This window comes from Lagenorhynchus albirostris, chromosome 1 (assembly GCF_949774975.1).
Source record: "Lagenorhynchus albirostris chromosome 1, mLagAlb1.1, whole genome shotgun sequence".
In the NCBI taxonomy this organism is placed as follows: domain Eukaryota; kingdom Metazoa; phylum Chordata; class Mammalia; order Artiodactyla; family Delphinidae; genus Lagenorhynchus; species Lagenorhynchus albirostris.
The window spans coordinates 30762657-30787578 of NC_083095.1; the positions used below are offsets into that span (position 1 = coordinate 30762657).

General features: G+C 37.5%; 1 protein-coding gene across 8 annotated transcripts in view; it reads right to left on the reverse strand.

Annotated features, from left to right (window-relative positions):
• The window catches only part of SIPA1L1 (signal induced proliferation associated 1 like 1), a 198321-nt gene that overhangs the window by 150537 nt on the left and 22862 nt on the right, over positions 1-24922 (reverse strand). Inside the window, exon 1 of one of the 8 annotated variants that reach the window (XM_060139995.1) lies at positions 9795-9850. The exons of the other annotated variants lie outside the window; for them this stretch is intronic. The gene's annotated coding sequence lies outside the window, so the exon portion shown is untranslated. Of the gene's footprint in view, positions 1-9794; positions 9851-24922 lie in introns of those variants that run through there. 8 annotated transcript variants of the gene reach the window in all.

Consider the following 24922-nt stretch of genomic DNA (forward strand, 5'->3'; position numbering starts at 1 on the left):
TAAAGAATCCGCCTTCCAACGCAGGGGATGCGGGTTCGATCCCTGGTGGGAGAACTAACATCCAATATGCCGCAGGGCAACTAAGCCCACTCGCCACAACTACTGAGCTCGTACACCTCAATGAGAGAGCCCACGCACTCTGGAGCCTGCGTGCCACAGCCAGAGAGAGAAAACCTGCACACTACAACTACAGAGAAGCCCAAGCGCCACAAGTAGAGAAACCCGAGCGCCGCAACAAAGAGAACGCGCACCATAACGAAAAGATCCTGCCTGCCTCAACGAAGATCCCATGTGCCGCAACTAAGACCCGACGCAGCCAAAAAAATAAATAAATAAATAAGGAAAATAAATTAAATAAATAAATATTTTTTAAACAAGTGCTTGTTTGGACAGAGTGAGGACCAAAAGAGATAATAACATTTGCCTCCCACCCACCCTCCAAACTAAAAAAGTTCAACGAAGAAAGTTCCATTTCAAAGGCCTAGTAAGGCTTGAAGATACTTTGCATAGTTGCGGGTGAAGGAAACAACATGAAAATTTGGCAGTGAGCTTGATGGCAGAAGTGGGGTGATAAAATTAAAAACGCATGGAGCAAGATACATGGTGGAATTACTGATGGGTACGGAAACGATTCCATAGCTGGCAAAGTAAAGGAGAATAGAATAAATTCGAACACTTATATTTACATATGACAAAATTTACGCAATAAGCAATTAATATAATGCCAAAGAGCTAGGTGTGAGGAGCTTGAAGTAGGGAGGTAAAAGGTAAAAAGCAGGGTAAAAGGTAATAAGTAGAAGGTAACAGTGAACCAGGATTATTAGGGGAAAAATAGTGTTTGAGGTGCAGCAAATGAACACTTTCAAGGAAAAGAAATCAGAGCTCACCAACTCATCAGGGGCATGGAGTTTCCACGGCCGGCACCCAGGATATCAAGAGAGCAGACTAGATCCACGAAGGTAGTGAGCGTTTTGAAAATACTAATTTGTACATTAATATTCGTTTAAAATCCATTAAAAAGTCATTCATCAACCCTGCAAACTGTGATCTAGTACTGATCATCCTATTACCAAACAGGATCTGGGGAAGGGCATGTGAGAAATGGATGTCAGGGGAGACAACCGATAAATGTCTACTATACAGGGGGAAAGGCTTATCAACTTTCCCTGAATTGTGCTTCAAATCCAAGTTATTAATTCATAAGAAAGGGTTCCATAAGTAAATAAGGCAGGGACACACTATCACCTCTGTTACGACATGATAATATATGTTAGTATATTAAGGCTCCATGAAATCTACAGTTAAAAAAAAAAACAAGAAAAACAAAAACCCAACACTTACTATTAAACTAAGATATTTCTTAACTGATATGACCATGGACTAACTTAAAAAAAATTTTTTTTATACAGTGCATCCTATTGAATGTAACTGGGCACAAACAAGCCCAGTTTCAGAAGAATTCAGGATACAAACAAAATGGTATATACATTATAAATTTAGCTATGCTTTTTAAAGTTATGTAAAGATATATAAACAAGCCAAAGGAAGCTCACCAAAGGATTTATAATGCTTGTTGTTACATAGTTAAGATTATGAATAATTTCTTTTTTTCTTTCTTTTTGGTATTTGTCTATATTATTTATTTTCTAAAATGAGTACTATAACTTTTATAATCAGAAGAAAAAACTTAGGAGAAAAAAGAAACATGATCCTGTTACTAAAAAATAAAATAAAATATGATCTGGGTATGTAGTATGATTTTGACTACTAATTATTAAAGACTGCACCATGTTAAACCTCCAATCATTCAAATCACCAAACAAGTCAAAATTCAACAGATATCAGGTCCTTCCAATAAGATGACCTTATGCTAAATCCCCTGATTAAAATGGAATCAAAGAGGGCTACATAAAGTATAGATTACTAAAGATTGTAAGGTTAGCAGTATTTACAGGATTTGAATAATTACTCAATACAGATGATTAACACAATGGCTTATATTGCCTCATTTCTTCGTATTTAATATTGCTTTTTTAATATTTAATACTGACATACCCAAGAGTCTCCATTTCACCCTTTCACAAGGTTGCAGTGATGTGGGCAGTCAGGTGAGGCTGCCTAAACAAAGCACAGACTGAGTCATCATCACTCGTTGCCCTTTCCTGGAACACATCTCTTTCCAATGTACACGTACTTCTCACCTTTTGTCCTCACAACCCTCCTTCTGCAGAAATTCGGGCTAAAGTGGAAGACGGTCACCATTTGGACTGCGGACCAACACTCTGGAGAGCATTATAACAGTGCTATGAGCTATCGATGGCTCAAGGAACTGAAACTGTATATTTAACCCAGAAAGGAAGAATCTAGCAGTATTGACTTTCTCTGAGGGCAGGAAGGAAAGAGATGGTCTGAACTGTATTAAGTCAGATTTAAACTATACAAGCCATGAAAAATTGCCTTTGATCCACACATGATGAACCACAGCTGAGAATCTGCATCACTAAGGACAGCTTTTCAGGCTGCCAGCGTGGGCTATTCGAGCACTGTTCAATGCTTTGTCCTGAGCTAGTCACTATCAGAGGGGGAGGCAAAGAAGGAACATTTCCACTCTCAGGTTCCTACAATCTAACTGGAAGAGGAAAAGAGGAGTGTAGGAAACCAGAGGCTTCAGTAAGACAGAACAACTGGCTTTGTCAAAGACATCATGGTTTTCTCATTTGAGTATTTATATTCCAAAAAGAATTTAAGAAAGGGCACCTTGAGGCATATTTAACGTTGGCTTAGGAAGAGTAGAAAGCCACATCCATAAGAACAACAGGTGAACAGAAAGTTCCTTCCACACGACACGCTAATATCCTAAACGATATTAATCACGATTGATATCAACAGTAACCATATTTCACATAGCAGCTTTTAAAATACCACCCAAGAACCAAGAGCTTAAAAGGAAAAAATTGAAACATAAAATCATTCCACATTGCCTTACTGTTTCCTTAAATACAGATTGCAGATGGGTTATTTGTCTGTTTCACTGTACTCTTATTTCTGAGGATAAACTCTCTCCCCACAGAGCTCGGAGAACGTGGGACTCCTCCATGCTTTCCACTCTCTGACCCTGTGCATCCTCTCAGCCCTCACAAGCACCCTGGGAGGTGAGTATCTCCCCTTTGGAGAGGTAAGCACACTGTGTCTGACAAAGCGCTCGCTGTGTGGAGGGCTCTCGATAAATACTGGGATAGCAGTTAGAGGATTTATGGCAGAAGAACTATTTTGAAAATACATTATAAAAGAAAAAAGGCCTCCATTTGTAGCCTGAGTATCACTTCTGAAGCCCAATCCAGACATGAATCTCTATACCCAGTGGGGAAAAATATGGATAATTAACTTCCTGAAAATGCTGCAGTGGTCATGTCACTTGTCTTTCATGAAACTTCAGAGGCCCCTCAATTGCAGCCCCATTATTGTGTGACTCAGGCCTGGAGCTCAGAATTAAGTGGCACCCACCCCTAAAAGCCTTCCTTCTTCCTGTAACAGCAGGGAATAGTCTGCCCTCCACAAACCAGCACCTTTTCCTAAGGCTCCACAGTGACTGAACCGGAATGGAGGGTGTCCTTCTTGACCTTACATTCAGAATTTTAAAACTGTGAGTTATCAGAATGAATACCTTGTCTGATCCCTTCATTTTCCACGTGGGGTGTGTCTCAGGGCCACCGTTAAGTCCACCAAGGTTAAACGGCCGGGGCTGAGCCCACATGTGAAGCCAGACTTCCTCATTCCCTGACTCCTACCCTGTCTGCTTCACCAGGCTGTCCTTCAAGAACATGCTTTCTCAAAAATCTGCTGTCACCAGCCGTAACTACAGTCTGAGCATTCATCTTGTACCACCTACTGTGCACTAACTACCTCCTTTACTCCCCACATCAACCTGCAGGCAGGTATCATCCCCCGCAGTTTGTATTAAGACCCTGCCACTCAGAAAAGACCGGGTCACTGCCGGGTCTGATCCCTAAGCCATGTTCCTGGCGCCGGAGGACCCACCCTCCATAAAATGCCTCTCCTTCTCCTACTTTCTGAAATTAACTCTACACGTGGTTGGGGCCTTTCCTCCTCAATTACATTTTAGGTTCTGGAGGACAGAGATCCATCCAACCCTTACCCTCAAAGCACCTAAGCTCAGTATCCTTGAAATGGAATCCTTTGCAACAAAAGCCATGTGGTTCCAGCTAAGATGAACTAGAAATTAACTGATACATTAATAGAATTTATACTGTAATCTAAAAAGTAATTATGGTTATCTCATAAAAACTGTGTTGAGGGAGACATGTCAAAAAAAGTCACCATCACTGAAATTTAATATAGATTTCAGCTTCATGGTTCTCTCTTAAGGAGTCTTCACAACAGTCGTGAGTGAAAAATAAGAGCGGTTTGACCCTCCTCTCTTCAGTCCACTCATCATCAAAGTACCTGAAAAATAGCCATAATAATGAGAAAATCTCTTAAAAGAGCAACAAGAAGTGAACCAGAACTGGATAAGGCACCACCACATGAGATAACTAATGCACAATAGAATCTGTTATAAGAATCCTAGCAAAATAAATAAACACATTCACAGGAAAAGGGAAGGAGGGGAGGTTAGTACAGCACAGGCGGCAGAGACAACAGAAAACAGAAATCAAAGATCACTGCCATCAAATTAATAATGGTCAAAATAATTTTTATCTTTTACCGTCAAATAATTTTTCTCCCATACGAAGTCTCCACTTTGCTGCCCCTTTTTCAGTTGTTTTTAAAAAATGAATACGCTTTGTTTAAAAAAAAACAAAACTGAAATAGTGCTAAAAAAGTGAAAAATACATCTTTCCTTCAAGATATCCCAACCCCAATGGTAGCCCCCCCCACTGGTTCATGAATTCGTCCAGACTCTGCGGGGGGTCGGGAGCACAAACACAATAAGACAGGCACTGAATAAGAAGGAGGGAGGGAAAGGATGCAGTGCAGGGAACAGCTCACATCTGAAGAGATTTGACTCCAGTGCTTACAGAACCAGAAAAAAAAAGAAAAGAAAGGTGGAGGGTGGGTGATGAAGCGTGAAACAATCTACTTATGTTCAGGAGAGGCAGGGGACCTCCCGTGCCAACCTGACATAAAGCACTCGATGAAACACTTTACAACTGACACATTTTGAATCTTTTATATACTTATCCTGGTTCTGAAAGCAGGAGCCCTGTACAAATGTTTCTGGCAACTTGTCAACAAAAATTAAGACAAAAGCAAATGAAAGAACTTTAAGTCAATGCACACCACAACCCTCCAAGGTGTTTTTTTTTACTATGTAAATTTTTTACTAATTATATAAAAATTTTAGTTTTCTTTTACTAATTATGTACATATACAAATATACATAAACATTATAACCTTCAAATGAAGTTATTTTTATCTATGCCTCCAAACTTAAAACCCTCTGATTTTGGGCTTCCCTGGTGGCGCAGTGGTTGAGAATCTGCCTGCCAATGCAGGGGACACGGGTTCGAGCCCTGGTCTGGGAAGATCCCACATGCCGCGGAGCAACTGGGCCCGTTACTGAGCCTAGGCGTCTGGAGCCTGTGCTCCGCAACAAGAGACGACCGCACACTGCGATGAAGAGTGGCCCCTGCTTGCCACAACTAGAGAAAACCCTTGCACAGAAACGAAGACCCAACACAGCCATAAATAAATAAATAAATTTAAATCATATGGGCTTCTAAGAAGACTTCTGCTTAAAAAAAACAAAAAACAAACCTCTGATTTTTAAATGAGATCTTACAAACCTATTATCACTTAAATGTTCATTTACAAACTAGGGGGAAAAAAGTTAAGTAAAATGCAAACTGACCAAGTGTTCAAAGATAAAACCTTGCGGCAGGAAGTCTTTTGTTTCTTGGTCACCGTTTTCATTTTTGTGGCAAAGTGAAATAAATCCCCTAACTGGACATAGTAAGTTTGATCTTAAAATGTAGTCCTGTTTGCATTATCACTCGCTTTAAAATGTGATCACTTTGCCTATGCAGGTGTTTCTATAAAGTGCACGCAGGCAAGCACAACACTTACACTCTCTTGCTCGAAACCTCACAATAACTTCCCTCTGCTCTCAAGGCAAGAGAATTTCCCAAATGCATGATGCATCTCCCTGGTTAACAGCACAGCCTCTCCGCACTCTCTGAACCTGAAGCTCCAGGAAAAGGGAAAGGGGAACCAGCTGCAAGTACTTGAACGCACCTTGAATGCACTCTGAAGCCTCAGGAGAAACCAGGTGGCAACTTCTGCTGAAACATAACCTCACACAATTCTCTTCCCTCCTTCTCTGTGCTTAGTCCTACCCATCCCTCTTTCTACTGCTGAACTCTTTCTTTTCCTTCAAGACTGCATTTGGGTATTGCCTCTTCCAGGAAGTTTGTCCACACTCCGCCCCATCCCCTGACACGTTACCTTTTTTACAGCATCCCTTGAGAGGACTGCAGGTAATTTATGGTGATTAAAAAACAAGAGAGGGATTCTCCACTTTCAAGAAATTGATTTCACTTTGCATTATTACCTTCTAACACCAGCTGTGCTGGGAATAAAAAGCGAGGGACGGTCAGTTTGAAGTTTTCTGACAAGGTAACTGATTTTGAAAATTTTTTGATGAAACTTGTTAAAATAGGTTTAAAAGAATGGGTATGTTGGAGTAAAAAAAAAAAAAGTTTCAACAGAGCACAAATGCAAGAAAAAGCCTAACTAGTGTTACAACAATCGTGGGTGTAATAAGCAACAAAAAACATACAAATCAAAACAACACTGCATCATTTTATACCTATTAGGAAAAATTCTAGGGATGTCAGTCCTCCCACTGTTAATGGTGCTACAGTTAAAACAGACATCCTTGTGTCGGTAGAAGCAATGGAAACTGGTAGAACCGTTTCAGGAATTAAAAAAAGGTGGGTAAACCAGAAAATATTCATACTGTTGGGCTCCGTATTCCCTCTTTCAACATTTGCAAATGGATGGCTGTCCAGCAGCAGAAGGGATTTTCCTCTGCTGAGCCCCAGGTCTCCTCACACTTCCACCAGCCCTCTCTAATCATTGTTCCTTCAGCAAGCCCCGTGAATTTCCCATTCCTGTGAGCTATGGGCATCCACTCTTTCTCTTACAGTCCCCAACACTCCCCCCACATTCTTAGTCCCCAAAAGGCAATCATAAAGAACATCTTGATTTTTTAAAGTCTCCTGATACACCACCCACTAAGCCACAAGTGTTTCAGGCCAGGGACCGCACCTTATTTAACTTTATGATCCTTAGCCTTTAATAGAGAATGTCAACTACATCTGAACAGGAAAACAAGTGGTACAAGAAACATTGAGAAGTGATTTTTACCATCTGTAAGAAGGAAAACCTGTGGTACAAAGGTACTCATTACTCTGCTCTTTATTTAGCTTTTCACTTATGTTTTTTTTACCAAAGTAATGCATACACTCGTTAAAGCAAATAGTACCTTCAGGCATTTAAGGAAAAAACAAAACCAAACAGTAGTGCTTTATTTCATCTTCTCCATTCCCAGGAGCAATCACTTTCAATTCATAGCACTGTTTCCTCCAGTATTTCCATGTTCCTAAATAACATGCTTATGCGCTATTTCTTGCTTTATCAATCTTAGATATTCTCTGTTGAAGTTCTGTTTTGGAAGATGAGAAGTAAGCATGCTTCCAGTAAGTGTCTCCCCACTTCCCTTGCCCTGTTTTATGTAACTATGCATGGATAGATGTATAAGTGTATGTCACAGTTATATCACATATATACATCAGGATTTATATTACTACGGCTGTATTTGCTCAGTTGCTTACTTTTATTTTTCCTGGAGTTAATAACTGCTTCTTTTCAATTGCTTAGTTTCTATATACGTACCCTTAATTCCTTCTAAATTCAACAAGAGAAGCAAACAAACAAACAAACAAAAACACTTTTCTCATTCCTGTTTCTCACATGGTCAAAAGTAACAGGTGCCCATTCCATTTCTCTCTCCTGGAGACTTCTCTCCATCTTCATGCTCCAATCCAGCCCTGCTGATCTCCAGGTCTACTGCACAGGCACCTCCAGAAAGACATCATCACCATCATCATCCTGACATTTCCTTCCCTCCTCTCCTGGGATGAATGCCATGCTTCCCAGATCTCATTATCTTTCTCTTTCTTAGTTTATTCCTTCATTTTAATGGACCACTATCCTCATTCAGCAACTGCCTAAGAAAAGTACCTAGGTGTTAAAGTTTTGAGTCTTGGCACATCTAGCCTTAATCTGACTGATGGTTTGGCTGGGTATAAAACTCTAGGTAGTAAGACATTTACCATTAGAATTTTTAAGGTATTATTTCATTATCTTCTAGCTTCTACTGTTGGAATTGAAAGGTCCAATGATATTCTGATTCCTGATCTTTTATACAAGTTCTTTTCCAGTAATTTTTTAGGATCATCTTTTCAATACTGGAGTGGCCTCTGTGCGAGTCTTTTTATAGTCCTTGTATTGGACACCCAATAGGCCTTTTCAACATAAAAACATACCTTTTTCAGTTAAGTGAAATGTTATTTCATTATTTGTTTTGATATTTCCTTTTCTTCCTTTTTTCTTTCATTTTGTAAATGTTTTATTTATTGGATACTGTACTCCCTCAATAGTTTCTTAACTCTTCTCTCACACCCCCCACTTCTTTTTCATTTAGGTACTTGGGAAAATCTTTGACCTTCATTTTCCAACCAGACTATTTAATTTTTCCTATTTATTCTTTTTTTTTTTTTTTTTTTTTGTTATGCGGGCCTCTCGCTGTTGTGGCCTCTCCCGTTGCAGAGCACAGGCTCTGGACGCTCAAGCTCAGCAGCCATGTCTCACGGGCCCAGCCACTCCATGGCATCTGGGATCCTCCCAGACCGGGGCACGAACCCGTGTCCCCTGCATTGGCAGGTGGACTCTCAACCACCGCGCCACCAGGGAAGCCCCCTATTTATTCTTGAACTCAATTTTGAAAAAATTTTGTGTCCTCTGATTGTTTCTTCCATTAAAAAAAAAATCTGTTCTTGTTTCATCACTATGATATTTTGTCTTATCCCTGCTATTATTAAACTAATTTGAAAGTGTTCTTATTTTTTTAGTACTACTTTCATTTTTTTTTTAATTATTTGGCTGCGCTGGGTCTTAGTTGCGGCACGTGGGATCTTTGTTGCCACATGCAGAATCTTTAGTTGTGGCATGTAGGCTCTTTAGCTGCAGCATGCAGGCTCTTAGTTGTGGCGTGCAGGATCTGGTTCCCTGACCGGGGTTCGAACCTGGGCCCCCTGCACTGGGAGCGCAGAGTCTTAACCTCTGGACCACCAGGGAAGTCCTAAAAGTGTTCTTTTCATATTCAATGAAAATGAAGGAAATGAAAAAGTAAATTTCTCAATTTACTTTTCTTCCGTTTCTTGTGTGCACTGTCCTTCTCACATGGAAGGCTTTTTCTCGTATGTCTGCTATCACTGGCCATCCTTTTACATTTAGTGCCTGGGTGGGGGCAGGGCCTGGTGACTACTAAGTAGACTTTCCTGAAGGGGACTGGGTGGGGACCCATTGGTTTACCTGGGGAAACTGGACATAGGGGGAAATATAATCATCACTGCCTAGCATCTGTGTAGTCTCTTCATATATCCGGGGAAATTCTGTGCCTTATACAGAACCTGCCTTCTACAACAGAGGCTAAAAGTGCCACACTGTCAATTAACCAGCTATTCTTACAGATAGGGCACAGACATTACCTGCTCCTCAGCCAATGAGATGTGCACATCCTGGACTCTGAACTGAAAGGCAGCATCTGGAAAGAGCAAGGAGGAAGCAAATACATTTACATGGAAGCTGGTGGCATCAGCAGTAGCGACGGTGCAGTAGCTCCCTCATTTAAATGCTGGTGGTGGGACTTCCCTGGTGGCACAGTGGTTAAGACTCTGCCTGCCAATGCAGGGGACACGGGTTCAAGCCCTGGTCCGGGGAGATCCCACATGCCGTGGAGCAACTAAGCCCGTGAGCCACAACTGAGCCTGCGCCATAGAGCCCACAAGCCACAACTACTGGGCCCGCGTGCCTAGAGCCCGTGCTCCACAACAAGAGAAGCCACTGCAATGAAAAGCCCATGCACCTCAACGAAGGGTAGCCCCCGCTCGCTGCAACTAGAGAAAGCCCACACGCAACAATGAAGACCCAACGCAGCCAAAAATAAATAAAAATAAATTTATAAAAAAAAAAGTGCTGGTGGTGACAATGCAAAACTGGGCAACCCGTGCTCACGGGCAGCACCATGCCGGCCTTCTTGAGTGATCTGAGTGCTGTCTCGGCCAGCTGCCTCCCTTGTTCTTGCCTATTTTTTAAACCTAGTTCTACAGCCTTTCCAGTGATTCAGCAAGTCACTAAACACTATTTCCATAAATTCCTTTCCTGCTGAAATCAGACTGACAGTTTTCCCCCTATACTGGGGACCCAAAAATGCTAGCACTCAGAGGTCATTTTTAGAATACACTTCACTTTCTCTAGAGAAGATGGTTCCATTTCCTGCCTGGCTTCCAGCATTCTGGGAACCAAACTCAGCCAAAAATATTTCAAATAATTCCTCCCTGCTTCCAGAGCCTTTACAATTACACCGGTTTGGGAAGGGACCCGACTATGTACCCACGACCAACCTCTCAGTGCAATCTTCCCAGCTACCTGGAGCCTCCAACTCTTGGACTGTATAGGGTCAAAATTTTCTAGAATTTCTCTGTAAAGGCCTTCACATGCAGCTCTCTCCTCATCACTAAATTAGTTACAATACATCCATCTCTCTCTGCTGACCAAAACAGTGTTGATAATGCTAATCTGCTCCTATTTCTTTTCCTCATATTCAACCTTGCATATCTGCATCTTTTTTGATTCCTTTAGTAACACTGGCGTAGGGTTTGGGAGGGGAAGAAAAAACTGCAGCATGTGTTCAATCTGGCGTGTTTAACTGGGGACTGCAATGTTATTAGTCTGAACTGAAAACTTTCAATTATGAAATATTTGAAACATGCAAAAACTTAGAGATATGTAGTACCCCTCATCTGGATTTAATAAATATCAGTGTTCTGCCAGATTTGCTTCAGATCACAAAGAAATAAAATGTTATAAATATAGAGAAAATATCAACTTCTAACCCCATTCTTCTCTCAGCCTTTCCAGAGAAACTTCTCTCCTGAAGATGCTAGGCACCCTTCCCACAAGTATTTGTATATTTATGAAATCTAAACAGTATCATTGGGAACACATCCTTTCCCAACTTTGTTTTTTTCACACAAAACCGTCTTCTAGATTTACTCATGGTGATACAGAAAGATACAGATCCTTTATGATAACCTCTGTATGCTTTACATTCCGTGTATATACTTGGGTTTGTTGCTTGAAATCTAGGTTATTTCCAGTTCTTTGCTATTACAAAGACAGAACAGCCATTCCTTTCACACCTTCTTTGTGAACATGGGTCAGTCTCTCTAGAGGACTCTATAATGGGAAGTGCTGAAACCTTGAGTTGGAGCGTTCTTCAACATTATTGGATACTATCAAACTACACTCCAAAGCGGTTGTAACAATTTTACAATCCAACAGTCACATATAAAACAACATTTGCTGCCACATTTTTGACTTTAAATTATCAGGATCGCATAAAATGTTACCTTGTTGCTTCTACTGGCATTTACCTGATAATCAGTGAGAATTTTAATTCATTTATTGGTCTTATCCTACTTCTGTTTTATCCATTTTTCTACTAGGTCCCTGTTTTCTTTGTTACTGATTTGTAGGATTTCATTATATACTATGGATATTAATCTTCCATTAGACATGTGTCTGAATATTCTATAGGTTGTCTTTTACCTTTGTTTAAGGTATAATTTCTTATACACGCATTTAAAATTTTTAACATAGTCAAATTTATCTCTCCTCTCCTTTATAGTTTGGGCTTTTTGTATCTTGTTCAAAAAAAAAATCCTCCCAATCTCTAATATTATACAGACGTTTTCCTATATTTTAAGAGTTTAAATGTCTCTCTTTAAAATGCATGTCTTTAATTCATTCAGAATTTATTTACAGGAATATAATTTTAATTTTTACCACACTGTCCCACCATTGCTTTTTGAATAGCCTGCTTTTTCCATACGAATTTGTAATACAGGTCAAAAACAAGTTCCCACACCAAGAAGGTCTCTCTTTATAGTCTCTCTTCTGTTTGAATGGTCTATTCTCTATCCGTATGCCAATGCAGCACCAATTCAAATATCACAGCATTATAATAAATCCTACTGACCACATTAATTCTACTTCTTCAATTAATTTTAGCATTCTGCCATGTTTCATGGCAAACTCTCTTGCCTTTGTTGCTTTGTTCTATTTTTGAATTGCATCAAATTCATAAACTAATGAGAACTTGGTCGTTGCATACCTTCTGTTATACTTATTATGAGGTACATTTTAATATTTTCTTATTCTGACTAGGATCATTTATGTAATCACATTTTCTAATAAACTGTTGCTAGTGTACTAAAAAAATCACTGATTTTTTTGTATATTTCATATCCAGTAATCTTACTGAAACCTTATTAGCATTAATATCAGTTTGATGGTTCTTTTTAATTTTTTTAGTTAGACAATCATATCATTTGCAAAACAACTTTTTCCTTTTGTTGCCTTATCAAGTTGGCTAGTAGGTAGCATGGCTTAATTTTAAAATGTAATGTTAAGTTAAAAAAAAGGCTACATTCTACTTTGTAAACATATTTATATACCTGCAGAAGCACAGGGACTTTGAGAAAATGAAAATAGTTGATTTTTTAGGAGGAAGGATTTTCTTCTTTATAAATATTTGTTACACAGTAGTTTCCAAAAAAAACACATACGATTTTGGAAGTACTATGCAAGAAAATACACTCTATATAATTTTTATTAAAAGTAAACTGACGGTATTTTAATTTTTATTAAAAGTAAACATGACTTTGTAACTGACAGATCAGTTAGAAAGTCATGAAAATATGCCAGAATATTTAAAGGAGGAATAAGTCTTAACCACATGTGGGAATTTATTTGGGATACGATAAAGGCCTTGCCAGCTAGCCACCCAAATGGCTCTACTCCCTGCAGTCCACCATATTCACTAAAGCAAATGGGGAGAAGTCCACTTTGGAGTGTGTTCTTGTATTCCCTATGGCATGATTTTAGGAGGAAAAAGAGATGGATTATACTTTCAAGAGCTTTTTAAAAATGCTGTTAATTTGGACTTGGTTATAAAATGAATGAATGATGGAACCTTTAGTAAAACCATAAGGCAGGCCTACCCACCACCTTCCCAAAACCAAATTCAGTATCTCTATAATTAAGAGCATATATAGGAAATGACTTCAAAAAGTCTCCTGTAAGACTAGATCCCTGATGCCTAGCGAGTTAATAAGAAAACAGACAAAAATAACATCCTGACCCAACTGAGAAAGTTGTGTGGTACAAGTGAAACTAAAACTGAGAAATAAAATGAAAGGAAAGCTGTCAGAAAAATAAAAATGAAAGACATTAGGGTTACTGTGAAAGTGAAAGACAACAGAATAAATATGAAAATTTCCAAATAGAAACTCCAAAAGAGAAACTATCAACAAGTAGAAAAGAATCAATGTTCTCCATGAGAGGGTCCATTTCTCCACATTCCATCCAAGAACTTTTCATTTTTGCCAATTTGCTGATGTGAAATCCAAGTACACTTTCTACAGTGAGAAATGGAGGGCATGATTCAGGGGATAAAAGGAAACAAAAAAGGTACCTTTAACTGAGGAATTAAAGCATGTTAAAGTACTGATAAAAACTTGTAAAAGTAACTAGTACTTATTTTAGAGTTAAAGTAAACAGCTACATTGAGTGGAGAAAGGGGTGAGGAAGAGGACAGAAAAACTAAGGACAAGAATTGATGACAATAAGAAAGGTGAAGAAATACTGCTGATATTTCTGTGTGGATTACATGCTAAAACAAAGTAGGCCTCTGTGTATTTTTTTAAAAACTCAAAAAATTAAATCATGTATTCATGTGAAACCAAAGAAAACTGGGTCTGCAGTATAGAGAAGAAAAATGTGCAACTACATTATAAGTTATAAAAGAAAATAGTATTAAGGAAGAAGAAGGGAAGAAAAGAATATAGATAGCAATATTTATTGAGCACTGACTATGTCAAGACACTGAAAATCACAATTACAAGAAGAAAGTGACTAGAAATGTACACGGAGTGCAGTAAGAGAATACAACACAAATACCTAAGATTTGCTGGGGAGTTAGGGAAGGCTTCACAGAGAAAACAGTTGAGCTGAATCTGGAGGGTAAAATAGGATGGAACTGGATGCAGAGCTTAGAGAGAGTAGTTGAGTAAAAAAGGAACATGTGCTATTGCAGAGAGAAATGAATCAAAACACACTATGGAAGCATAAAGAATAGTAACAATGGGATTAAGAATGTGGATGTAATATATAAACAGGTCACAAGAAATAGTTTTGTCCAGGGATTACACTCCAAACCTTATAAAGATACAAAAGAAAACAAATCATGATCAACACGTCAGAAAGAACTGATTATAATGCTTAAGGATTCACAGCTTTAAAACCATCACACAGGTTCTCAGATTTCAAAAGAAAAGAAAACTTAGTAATATACGTATGAAAGCAAAAGCTAATTACCTCAACTTACTGAAAGAACCTCAGTTGTTAATACAACAAAAAAACAAAATCCAACAACCTACTCTAAAGATGTATAAACCAAAAGACAGAAAAAATTTTTAAGGAGATAGTAATAAAACTGTATTTTTAAAAAAACAGAGGAAGCAATATTATTGGGTATCAAGATTAAAAGAGGGCTTCCCTGGTGGCGCAGTGGTTGAGAGTCCGCCTGCCGATGCAGGGGATACAGGTTCGTGCCCCGGTCCGGGAAGATCCCACATGCTACGGAGCGGCTGGGCCCGTGAGCCATGGCCGCTGAGCCTGCGTGTCCGGAGCCTGTGCTCCGCAACAGGAGAGGCCACAACAGTGAGAGGCCGCGTACAGCCAAAAAAAAAAAAAAAAAAGGTTAAAAGAAAAATATCAAGCTAGATGTTATGGTAAAAGAAATATTTGTAGGTAATTCCGTGGTGGTCCAATGGTTAGGACTGCGAACTTTCACTGCTGAGGGTGCAGGTTTCCCTGGTCAGGGAACTAAGATTCCACAAACTGTACAGCACGGCCAAAAGAAAAGAAAAGAAAAGAAACATTTGTAATAGAATATGACATTTTATGTCAAGTACTAACAAATGAAATCAAGGCAAAAACTGAGACATAGAAGGAGAAATCAGCTGAAAATAATCACATTTAGTTATTAATGAGACAAAGTATTAACAGTGTGTCTACAGTACACCAGGTATTATTCTTGGCACCCAGGCACTGAATAAAAGTGACAAAATTCTCTGCCTTTCTTGAAGTTACATTCTAGGGAGAAAGACTGACTATAAATAAATAAGTAAACAAACAAATAAAATTTATTTTTCACATGCTGCGAAATGCTACAAAGGATAATAAAGCAGGAAAGGGAAAAATGCTGGGAGTCTCAGTTTTATAAAACAGTCAGGGGACACATGAATTGAGAAGTGGACATTCCTGCCTCAGCAGAAGGAGGAAAGGCAGCAAGGCAATCACAGTGTCATACAGACCCAGAGCACAAACACAGTAATGACAAAAGAAAACAAAGAATGAAATTAATGAAACCAATAAAAGCTATAGTGATCTCTATATCCTAAAAATGGGATCAATTTTCTAGTCAATTGTCCATGGTATGTATATAAAAACTGAGCAAACATAAAGTATTTTAAAAACCTAAAATGTATTTTTTTTTTTGCGGTATGCAGGCCTCTCACTGTTGTGGCCTCTCCCGTGGCGGAGCACAGGCTCCGGACGCGCAGGCTCAGCAGCCATGGCTCACGGGCCCAGCCGCTCCGTGGCATGTGGGATCTTCCCGGGGCACGAACCCGCGTCCCCTGCATCGGCAGGCGGACTCTCAACCACTGCGCCACCAGGGAAGCCCTAAAATGTTATTTTTTTTAATACACAGTCTATATTCTTAGATCAAAGTTTAATTTTTAGGCGCGTTCAATAAAAACAAAACAACTACGTGTATGAGCATATTGAAACACAAGAAGTCATTTACAATCCTGAAAAATAGAACAGCAAACCTTCTCACCTAGTGGATTAAGCCAAAATCACACACTGAGGTAAATATGTGGCTTTTAATATAAACTATAAACTGAGAATTCAACTCAAAACCTCAGAAAAGTACAGAAAAATGTTAAGAAAAAAGTAAAATTTAATAAACATACTAATAGAATAAATATATCTCAAACATAATTCTTTGATAAAAACAATAAAATCTTCATATCCCCAGAAATCACACTATCTTAGAAATGAGAAAAAATTGGAGGTTAGATATATAAACCAGAGAATATTTTTAAAAATCTGAAAATGAAAGATAAACAAGGACATAAATGATTTCCTATTAAAAACACAATAGCCTAAGTAGAATACTAGAAAAGACCGATAAAACTAAAGAAGAAATGAAAAATTATCAATAAAATACATCCCAAATATAGGAGATACAGAGATTGCTGGTAATTCTTTCCAACTTGAAGAAATTTTAATTTCTTAATTAAACTAAGAAATTACAGTGTGTTCTGCATGTATATGAAGAAACACACATAATAAACAAAACATGAAGGAAAAACCAGCAGGTTATCCAATCCAATTAAACCTAAGTTAAATAAGGTTTCAGTCTCAACACTCAAGATATTTAAGAAAACTAAACTATTGTATTTTACATAATGAGAGATTATTATTTGCCAAGCACTATAATAATAACTTTACATATGTTATCAGCAGATACAAATGAAATTTTAGGCAATACAATTAGTATTCTGCATAAATAACTTAAATGAGAGCAAAAGCATAAGATCACTTACTAGATACAAGGTAGGCATTTAAAGTTCTATACAAATTTCTATAAGAATGGTTTCTATTTTTGGTACGTATTTCAAACAACCAAAAAGGAAAACAACCGATTATTATTAACGATTAGATAATTCTCTATGACCTAAAATGAAATGACAGAAATATTAGAAAAAAATGAGACAAAGTACAATTATTTTTTCTGATATCATGGACATGATAGCTGTTATACTGACAATAGTATTCCCAGGGTCTAGTATATTATCGGGCACATAGATTGAGAAAAATCAATAGTATATATATTAAGAATAAAATATATAATTACTTACATAAGGAGCTTACACAAATTGTTCAAGAAAATATTAATAAACTTGTTCTTTGTGAAGTGACAACTATGGCTAACAAATGTTGTACAGTGAGAATGTATCATTTTACAATGTAAAAAATGTATTTTGTTATTTAGAAAAGTAACAAACTGGAAAAGAACAGGAACAGCTGGCTCACAAGAGAAAGAAATACGAAAGAAAATGTTTCACCTTACTACCTTAAAAAAAGGTCACACTAATTCTCTAGTACAATGCTACTGGGATGCAATTAGCTAAATGCTTCTAAAAGCCATTAAAATGTGAGGGTACTAAAAAAATAATCTATAACATTAAAAATCCATATAAATAAAGATATAAATTTCAGCATTTTTAACAGGAGCACAAAATGGAAGTAAACCAAATGTGTAACTGGAAAATGGTTAAGTAAATTAAGACACCAATTTTTTTAAATGGCATACACTACATGGGAAACATTTTATAATGCAATGTTAAGCTTAAAAGAAAGAAAACACATATACATATAAATGATCACTATCCGTGCATTTTAAAAATGAATCACCTTCAAGGTATTTTACTCATAAATAAAACAAAATTAATCTTCTAGATGGCTACTGAGAAGAACTTCAAAAAGTACAAATTCTTCAAATTAATTCCAAAATCCAATTTTAGAGTATTATGACTAAATTCCCATTTTTCTCAACATAATATTAAGGAAGACTCTAAAACACAGCATTTGCTGTTCTAACATCTAAGTCATTCATGAAAATGATGGGCTATGACTAAATAAGAATTGAAATAAATTTTTGAAAAAAAAATCTGTAATTTATTCCAGGAAATCTGAGGAGCTGAGGGAACTGAGGATGCACAGGGCTTCTAAACTCATGTGGTACATACTGTACTCATTCCAGCAGGTGTGGCAGGCAGACACTATCCATTACCTACCCCATATTTCTCCCTCCCAATTCTTCCCAAACAGGAGATTCTCAATTTGTTCGGGTAGTCATGGAGCACCTTGGCAGGTACTCTTTCCCCTACCCCAGGGGAGAAATCAGGAATTCTCCACAGCAGTCATGGACTCTCATGCCCCTCGGCCTTGGCCAGTGACTGGTCTAGGGGTAACTACCTAATGTAGTTCTGACCAATGAGAAGGAAGCAGGTGTCTGCAGCATGCAACTGCAACTTGCTGGGTAACTTAAGCTCTCTTGACAAAAAGCAACAGACTGGGCTAGCAAGCCCTTGGCCTACCACCTTCTGCCTCTCCCTTCTTCCTCTTGGGAGTACAGGAAGCTTGGAAGAGCAATGGTACCTTGCACTGCCAAGGCCAGCCTGAGGGAAGATACCAAGGAAATGAAGGGCAAAATCCAGGGTCCCTCGTGACATTCCTAAGCGGCACATGCACCAGCCCTGGAGTGTTGACTTCTGGGGCTGCTTCTTTCCATTTGCTTAAGTCACTAGACTGGGTTTCTAATGTCTGAAGCTGATCACATTCCTAACATATACAGCAAATACATCTGAATAGGTAAATGTGATTTTTATTCACGAATACTTGTTATTTAATTTTTACCAAAAGTAGACAATATTTTGATCAAAGACATTTAAACAAGAGGTTGTAAGTAGAATAAGGGATGAAGAAACAAATTAATAAATAGAAGATGACAAGAGGATGTTTAAGATGCATCTCTAAATTTAGTTCCTATAGAAACGAGTCCACTAAAAAATATTTTTAAATCGTACATATGAAGTATAAATTTTGGGTTTTAATGAAGAAGTCTCATTCTCTCAGCTCATATTTTAATGACTATTCAAGAAAAAGTTCTCCACATCAAATCTGGCTCAGGAAAATGAAGTGAATCTTCACACAAAAAATAAATTTACATAGTTTTCCCACTTTAAATGGGAGTTGGCTACTTGTTTTTTCAACAGTTGGAAAACTTGCTTTTGGAAATTCAAAATTACTTTTACATTTGGTAGGAAAAAGTGCAGAAAACTCTTTATTCTGTTTGTAAAGATGAATCAGATTCAAAGTGTCCTAGAGATGAATCAGCAACTAGGTCCAAATCCTTTGGTTTAAAAAAAAAAAAAAAATCTCTTTATTACTCTATGTTTACGCATCACGTAAATTAAAAGGTCACAGTATTTCACACAGATATTTCTATAAGATCATTACTGCCCTATCTGATAAAACCTTGAATCTTTTATAATGTTTTAAATGTTGGTATAAAATTTTTCATGGGGTAGTCCATTGCCATGGGGAAAAATAAACTATAAGTGGTGTATATTATTTAAAAAAATGATGGGCTTCCCCGGTGGCGCAGTGGTTGAGAGTCCGCCTGCCGATGTAGGGGACACGGGTTCGTGCCCCGGTCCGGGAAGATCCCACATGCCGTGGAGCAGCTGGGCCCGGCAGCCATGGCCGCTGAGCCTGTGCGTCTGGAGCCTGTGCTCCGCAACAGGAGAGGCTACAAACAGTGAGAGGCCCGCGTACCACACACACACACACACACACACACACACACACACACACACACACACACACACACACACACACACACACACACACACACACACACACACAAAAAAACGATAAAAACTTTTTTGTCTTACTATGCCTTTCTCTACAAAAAGTAAAGTTGCAGTTAAGATTGAATAGAAAATGAAATATTTATGGCTGCTGCTAGTTTGCATGCATTCAAAATGCTTCAGAAAATTCAACAGAGAGGTGACTTAGATCATCTGAATTCACAAACTAAACCTTCACAAGGAAATCCCTACATGACCTCATCCGCAGCTTTCACCAGCCATCCACGACACTTCTGATTACTTGGTTAAATGAAAGCATGGGGAATGATTGGTTCACTGAGGCTCTTGACGTACCTTCTCTCAGAACAGAAATCTACCTTCAAACATGTTGGAGCTCCCCACATGTCTGGGTGGGGAGTTCTCTGCAGTCTCCTTATAATCTATTGCCCATAATGTCTCCAGAAAATTAACAGAAGAGGTAAATCTTTAAAGGTTCATCTTTAGAAAAGCAAGGCTCTCTATATGGTCATAAGAACAGTATCTAGTATAATGCCTGGTACATTCTGGGCACTCAAGGAAAAGCACTACTTTTTCCTCTGTTTTTCAGTCTATACCCTGATATTCACTCAACAATTATCTATTACTCAACAAATATTTGAGGCGCTGTTCTACATGCTGAAGTTACTACCCTAAAAATGTTTACATTTAGTGGGAGAGAAAATGAACAAATAAACATGATTTAAGTGTAACCTACAGTACTCAGGCTTTGAATTCAACAAAATATTTTTTAACCTATTCCACCTGGAATGCCATCAAGAATATTAATTCTAAAGGTGGGATTTTGGTTTAAAAATCCTAAAAGACAACTTATGTACATATCACAAACCAATACTTTTAAGAATTACCTACAACAGTTTAGCAGTATTCATTTTCCAGCAAGTTGGAAGTATTTTCATTTCAACTGAATTGCATATTTTTTAAAAACTGAACTTGTACAAATTAGAAAATTAGTAGTTATCATAATAAAATAAGCTAAAAATAATATTTTACATTCTTTTTTGGCAGTCAACTCTAGCCTAGTATTACAATCCATAATATTCCTACCATGGAAAAGTGAGGTAGCTTTCTTTATATTAGTTACAACCTGGAAAGAGTCAACTTTCATTTCTGGGCCTCTTAAACACAGTATGAACTCGAGTAGGAGTCAATCATGACTGGTTTAATTTAATTTTACTTTGCTCACTTCCATCCTTTATATTTAATGAAGTACTTTCACAAGGACCCAAGTTTAATAGAACCATAGTCATATGAGTTACATAGGCACTCCAGTACCGAGTGCCAGAGGGAAGTCAGAAGAACAAACAGCGTTAAGTAGCCCCTTTGTGCAGAGAAGTACAAAAACACAACCTGTAGTAGCCATCTTTAGCGGCAAAGTCCTCCTGGTTTGCCAACAGCATACTTCCTTTCTTATGGAATTAATGAGTGAAAAGGACTTAGTTAAAAATTTAATAAAATGTCAGAGGAAAATATGATATATAAATGAAGTTTTTCCATGTGTAAAAGTAATGAAAGAAATTACAAAAGAAAAAGTTAATAGATTTGGTTACATGAAACTTTAAAACATCTACATATTAAAAGGCAAACCAAAAACTAGTAAGAAAACTACACTACAACATAGGTTTAATGTACTGACTATACATGATAATTATATACATAATACTCTATAAAATACTGAATTCACAGAGTCACTGTAACTGTAAATCAAGATAAAATATTAAGACTCCAAAAGAAAGATGGGAAAAGAAACATTAATAGGCAATTCACAAAAGAAAACAATAGATAACTAGCTAAACACTTGAAAAATGTTTCTATTCAATAAATAAATACAAATGAAAAGAGGTTTTTTTGGGAGGGGTTGTTTTTGTTTTTCATATAATGCGATCATTGGCTACTGGGAGGAGTGAAAACTAGTTTTAAAAAAAGAACTTTTAGGAATATGTATCAAGAGCCTCTATAAGGTTTACAAACTTTTACCCAGTCATTTTATTCCTGAAAATGTCTTAAGGATATATTCCAAAAGACAAAATTTTATGCAGAAGATGTTCATCATGGCATTATTTACAATAAAAAAGAACTGTAAACTACCTCAATGCCCCCAAACTATATAAATTATGGAATGTCCAAAAATATTATATACTCACAAAAATTAGTGCTTTTAATTATGAGAGAACACAATATAATATTAAGTTTAAATTTAAAAAACTATGTGTGCAATGTGACCTCAACAACATAAAGAGGGAAAAGAGCTAATAACAATAGCACATACACAGATGGGGAGAATACCACCAGCAAGTAGTATTTTAGGGTTGGTAATGTTGATAGTGTTGGTTACCTTTCTCTTTCCACTCTACTGTAAATGCCAGGCTTTCTCCACATTCTAAGAAGATGGGGTCTCTGCCCAATCATCACTGTGCTCCCAGCATTGTGCCTTTCACACAGTAGGTACTTAGAAATATCTGTTGACTAAATTTAAAGCCAAAGGGAAAAAAATAAATATTTTATAGAAAAATTAACAAACACATACATATATACACACACGTAAATATACATGTATGTGCGTGGATGTGTACACATATATATATACATCCAGAGTACCAATATCAAAACTTAGAGAGGGAGGGGGTAACTTTTCGGCATCTATGTTTATATTCTTAATATTGTAAAAAGCAGGGTAATCTGGGTACAGCACGTAAGGGGAACAAGAAAGAAAACATCCAAAAAGTTGCTTGAAAAGTTTTTATAAAAATAAAATCAGAGGATGTTATAATTTTGAACTGTTATCTTTGTTAATGAACTCTCTAGCTCTTTATACTGAAGGTCACCTGTGGAGAGTTTTACTCAAGAATGCAAAGACTGTCTCCTTATGTTATAAACTGGGGGTAACTGACAAGGAGCTAAAGAATTAATGCAACAGAAAAAGACCATCTTTTCTCATTAGCCCATATCACAAAAGCATTTGTGTTTTTAAACGTTGTTTTTAATCTTTGCAATGATTTTTAAGTCTCTGATGTTTAAATTCCATAGTTTACTTTAAGGTCATCCACTTTAAAATTCAGTACCATATTCTCATTCATGCAAAAAGAAACAGTAATATTGTTTAAAAAGAAATGACGCATGTAAACTTTCTGAAATTGTTTGAAGGTTTCAGCACAGTGCAACCACAATTGGATTGATAATTAATATCAAAAGATATTAATTTGTTTAGAACAATGCAGCATTTTAAATAGAAGAACACTCCAAACCATGCTTGCTGAACAGAAATAACATACTAATTACATGAAATTTCTAAAAATCTTAAAAAAAAAAGAAATAACATAGTAGTGCATATTGCTACAAACTAACAGAAGATGCTACCATTCATAAATATGAGGGTGAAAAACTTTTGTCACCAATTTGATATTAATCCTTGGTACGTGTGAAAGTACTGAATAGAATGTCCCACTGAGACAGGCCATGGCTCAAAGTCTATAACTGGGTGAGGCTATGAATTTCAAATAAAAAACCCAACATGAAAAATATAAAGGGCAACCAGAGGCATCTTGTGCATCTCCTATGAATATTAAATGACTGGTTCAAGCAGGCTACATCTGTCAATCTCCAACATCTCCACTAAGGAGATTAGAAACTCAAATCCTTCAATTAAAAGACTATCTGATTACTTAATATTTCATTCACAATCCTGTGCTAAGTTCACATTTTAAGAAAGCTGATAAGTACACAAGCCTCTTAGATAGCCTCATCAACCAGAGGGCAGACAGCAGAAGCAAGAACTACAAGCCTGCAGCCTGTGGAACAAAAACCACATTCACAGAGAGAGAGACAAGATGAAAAGGCAGAGGGCTATGTACCAGATGAAGGAACAAGATTCAACCCCAGAAAAACAACTAAATGAAGTGGAGATAGGCAACTTTTCAGAAAAAGAATTAAGAATAATGATAGTGAAGATGATCCAGGACCTCAGAAAAAGAATGGAGGCAAAGATCGGGAAGAGGCAAGAAATGTTTAACAAAGACAGAGAAGAATTAAAGAACAAACAAACAGAGATGAACAATACAATAACTGAAATGAAAACTACACTAGAAGGAATCAACAGCAGAATAACTGAGGCAGAAGAACGGATAAGTGACCTGGAAGACAAAATGGTGGAATTCACTGCTGCGGAACAAAATAAAGAAAAAAGAATGAAAAGAAATGAAGACAACCTAAGAGACCTCTGGGACAACATTAAATGCAACAACATTCGCATTATAGGGGTCCCAGAAGGAGAAAAGAGAGAGAAAGGACCAGAGAAAATATTTGAAGAGATTATAATTGAAAACTTCCCTAACATGGGAAAGGAAACAGCCACCCAAGTCCAGGAAGCGCAGCAAGTCCCATACAGGATAAACCCAAGGAGAAACACGCCGAGACACCTAGTAATCCAATTGGCAAAAATTAAAGACAAAGAAAAATTATTGAAAGCTGCAAGGGAAAAAAGACAAATAACATACAAGGGAACTTCCATAAGGTTAACAGCTGATTTCTCAGCAGAAATTCTACAAGCCAGAAGGGAGTGGCATGATATACTTGAAGTGATGAAAGGGAAGAACCTACAACCAAGATTACTCTACCCAGCAAGGATCTCATTCAGATTCGATGGAGAAATCAAAAGCTTTACAGACAAGCAAAAGCTAAGAGAATTCAGCACCACCAAACCAGCTCTACAACACATGCTAAAGGAACTTCTCTAAGTGGGAAACACAAGAGAAGAAAAGGACCTACGAAAACAAACCCAAAACAATTAAGAAATGGTCATAGGAACATACATATCAATAATTACCTTAAATGTGAATGGATTAAATGCTCCAACCAAAAGACACAGGCTTGCTGAATGGATACAAAGATAAGACCCATATATATGCTGTCTACAAGAGACCCACTTCAGACCTAGGGACACATACAGACTGAAAGTGAGGGGATTGAAAAAGATATTCCATGCAAATGGA